At 48.7% G+C, this 3,896-nt stretch overlaps 1 non-coding gene across 1 annotated transcript; it reads left to right on the forward strand.

Annotated features, from left to right (window-relative positions):
- Positions 1 to 1,902: 1,902 nt before the first annotated feature.
- Positions 1,903 to 2,065, forward strand: LOC119459761 (U1 spliceosomal RNA). The gene has a single exon (XR_005193795.1). It is a non-coding gene; the product is annotated as a U1 spliceosomal RNA (small nuclear RNA).
- The last annotated feature ends 1,831 nt before the right edge of the window (positions 2,066 to 3,896 follow it).

Consider the following 3,896-nt stretch of genomic DNA (forward strand, 5'->3'; position numbering starts at 1 on the left):
ACGGTACAATTCGTCAATGGCATTTTGTATCTGACAGAGACTACAGAACTCGGGGGAACTAACTTGCACAACAGCCCTGCATATCCACCGCGGTGCATTGAACAGCTATGCCTGCTCTGCCGCTCCACTCTTTAACCATGAAACCTTAGCTTACCAGAATTCAGTACTACTGCTGTGTTTGTGCCTCAGTGTCTTCTAAATCTTATCGTGTAAGCAAATTTTTGCCCCCAGACAACTAGCTTTGCCCTGCTATGTCAGATAGTGAAAAGCCCGTGTGTTGTATTCACCATCACCCGCGTAACAAATTTTATTGCCTTTGATGTCTATTTTCTCCGACAAACGGTGATAGCCATCGCATAAAACTGTACACGCGTATTTTTCTGTTGCGGACAAATTTTGACTGTCGAGCTTGTAGTGATGAAATTTCATACCTGGTGATAAACGAAATTTTTGTTGCTATAGCTAGGGCATCTGACCAATGTAGGTGGAAAATTAGGCTGCAGTTTTGTGTTCCAAGCATGGCAAACTTTCGTTGAACATGTGTGTATGCAGGTCGCAAGTAAATAGCTCGCGGCAGCAGATATGTTCGGCTTGGATGTGCCATTTCCACAGTTAAACCGCATCGATTATCTGCAAGGGGGCAACCTCCCTTAGCAGTATAAAAGAACAAGTTCAACTGAAGGTAACTTATGAATAAATAAAGTAACCTAAAAGGGGTAAAATGTCTATGGTACAGCTTGTCATTGGCTTCTCAAGACGTCACCACGACAAAATTAGGAAAGAGCGTTGGGTGACTATTTGAGATGCATAGCTAGTCCGAACTGCACGTATATCTTGGTGAAGCTGAACTATAGACGCCTTGACAGCTTGAGCAAGCTGGGAGAAATACGTCTTTTCTGCTTTACCTGGGCAGGCACTTCTTTATGAAGATACCCGCCGTTAACGGTTTGGAAGACTTAGCCAAGAGCTGCGCAATAGGAAAACTTGCCCTCACGGTGTCGTCGCTCTTCGAGACGGTTTTCTGGAGAAATCGTTGCTGTTTTTTTTTTCACTGGCTAACTTAGAGCCCTGCTGAGCCCGGTACTCAACAAGGGCGACGGGGGACGAGATGTCAAAGACGCGGGACGAACGCGTCCCGCGTCTTTGACATCCCTGAACCCCTGATGTAAACCTTCAGACATCCCAAAACTCTCCCGCGGCAGCACGTACGTACGTCTCAAAGAGCTATAATAGTGGGCGACTGACCATAAAAACCGCGACCATCGTGAGTCAAATAAAGCCAGTAGCTTTCAAATGAAACTGATCGTTATAAAATACGGACCCTTAATGATGGTGGTGTTTTCGGCGCCGTAGTGCGACTAAGGAGGTTTAAAAAATTGCTGAAGCCTCCGCAGTTTCTTACCAGCACAGGTGAAGCCAGAGTTTGCCTATACTTCTACTCTGAACAAGGGCCGCGACCACTGAAATCCGCTCACAGCTCATTTCATTTTGCTCAGTTATCTTAAACCTCTTTGGGCGTGGCGGTTGCACGGGGCGCGCGTTTATGGTTGGTGGCTTGTAGCTCAACAATACTTCTTTCTTTTCGTTTACTTTTGATTAAATCATAATTGAGCAAGCACAATTGCCAGTGGTAGCCAACGCTACCGGGTGCAACTGAACATTCGCCCTTTTGTCGTTTCCGTGTGTGCACATAGTTTTTTTCTCAACAAGGTCCTTGGAAAGCAATTGTCGCGCGTTCTCTATATACAGGATTACGTGCAGGATGTTGTTGAGTTCAGATATTTTATTTTGAAAGCTCTAGCTGATTTGCTGCTCTTTTAACTAGGCTCTAACCAAACTTCTGCACTTGTTAAACATGCTGTTCTTCCTGGAATGGCCCATGATCCCGTCACGTTCCTTAGCATACTTACCTGGTGTCGGGCCTTCCGGTGATCACTGAGGCCGGGGTCCCGTGCCGAGGCCTACCATTGCACTGCGGTTGGCTGAAGCACGCCACTATCCCAAACCGGGATAGGTGGGGCATGTAATTTTTGGTAGTGGGGCTCGGCGTACGCGCCAGCCCCTACCTTTACCAAATCCAAAGTCAGATCTTTGAAATTGTCGTGTAGCTCCACCGCACTGTGGGTATTGTCAGCTCATACGGATTGCGTGCAAGTCCACGCCACGCTATCAGGCTACAGGCTGCGCCCGGAGGCGGTGGATTAGGTAGCCTACGTACGAATACGCGAGTGCAGACTCGGTGGTGTTGGTATAGGCTCCCTACTGTGGAGGCACCGGTGGCGCGGAGCTGTGACGAAAACGTGACGCTGTCCCTGCGAGGGAGAACATGGGGAATTAGTTTCGCCAGCGGATAAGCCAAAAGGGGGAGTTTCTCTACGTTGGCAGTGAAGCTCGCCTCCTGACAGCATATATAACAACGCTATATTAATGCGAAAGCATCGAATGCGCCATTGAGCAAAAAAAGCCTACATATGTAGCAGTCAAACGGCACCTAACTTCCCATTGGCTGCGACGTCACGTCGCGTGCGCGCCTCGACGGACCAGAGCGGGCAACAGGGAGCCCCCGCAGAAATGATAGCGTGCCTGTGGTTTGCGTGTGGAGAGAAGGCATCGCCGCGACGCCACGTCACCCTCGCTCGCGGAAGCCGGCGCGCGGTCCGTGTCTCTCTCTCTCACCCCCACTGGGCTTAGCTGATGCGCGCGTCGGCCGGCCTTGGTGGCCGCCGCTGCTTCCTCGTTCTCTCGTCGCGCAGGAAGTCGCTGGCAAGCGATGTGGGCACCGCAGGCTGCTGCTACTTGCTGGCGCGCGGAGCACGTACCGCTTAGAGTTACTGTATATGCTACCTTTGGTAGCATATACAGTAACTCTAGTACCGCTATGGTGCATTACTCGCAGTGCAAAACTCGAAGGACCGCTCAGCGGCGTTCAATTGGACATTAATGCTTTCGCATTCACAACTCGTAAGAAGTGCTTAGAGAAGTGCCTCAGATCTTCGATATTGTACAGGGGTAATTTACTGATATAGAAGAAACCACTTTTTCTCTTTAGTGTCCTTTAATAACAGCCGACTTACGCACCGTAATCTCATATACTGCATCCGAAGTACCAAGACTTACCCCCAGGCCGCGTCACTTACTGGTTTTTGAGACTTTCGTTGCCAATTTAAAATTACAATTCCTACTTAAATCGCGAACAGCGTGCTAGATTATATCAATATAAATCATGGTAATTTCATTTCAATCACCATCTCACAACACAATCTGGCCAGCTCTCAGTCCCTTTAACAAGGAAGCTAGCGAAGAAATTAAGAACCGCGCTGCAAGCGATGTAACGAAAAATGTTAGGCGTAACGTTAAGAGACTGCAAGACGGCGGTGTGGACTAGAGAGCAAGCGGGTGTAGTGGCTATTCTAATTGTCATTAGGAAGAGAAAATTAGAACATCGGAGGTCATGTAATGTGTAGGGCAAATAACCGGTTGTCTATTTACAGTTAAAGAATGGGCGCCAAGGTCTCGGAGGCTATGTAAGCGGTAACCGCACCACTCTCTCCATAACGCAATGGCGCCTAAAATTACCACTTGCCTGCCGCCTTACCTGATATTTTTTGCATAGCTAGGCTTCAACGGTGTCACCCGCCGTTGTGGCTTAATTGCTATGGCATTGCGCTGCTCAGCACGAGGTCGTGGGATCGAATCCCGGCCACGGCGGCCGCCTTTTGATGGGGGTGGAATGCAAAAATGTCCGCGTACCGCGAAATGGGTGCACATTAAAGAAACCAAGGTGGTCAAAAATAGTTCCGAGTTCTCCACAACGGCGCGCGCCTCATAAGCAAAGCGTGATTTTGGCGCAAAAAAAAAAAAACCCGCATTCAATTTTTTGTCAGCTTTGTCACGAG

Source organism: Dermacentor silvarum, chromosome 7 (assembly GCF_013339745.2).
Source record: "Dermacentor silvarum isolate Dsil-2018 chromosome 7, BIME_Dsil_1.4, whole genome shotgun sequence".
NCBI lineage: Eukaryota > Metazoa > Arthropoda > Arachnida > Ixodida > Ixodidae > Dermacentor > Dermacentor silvarum.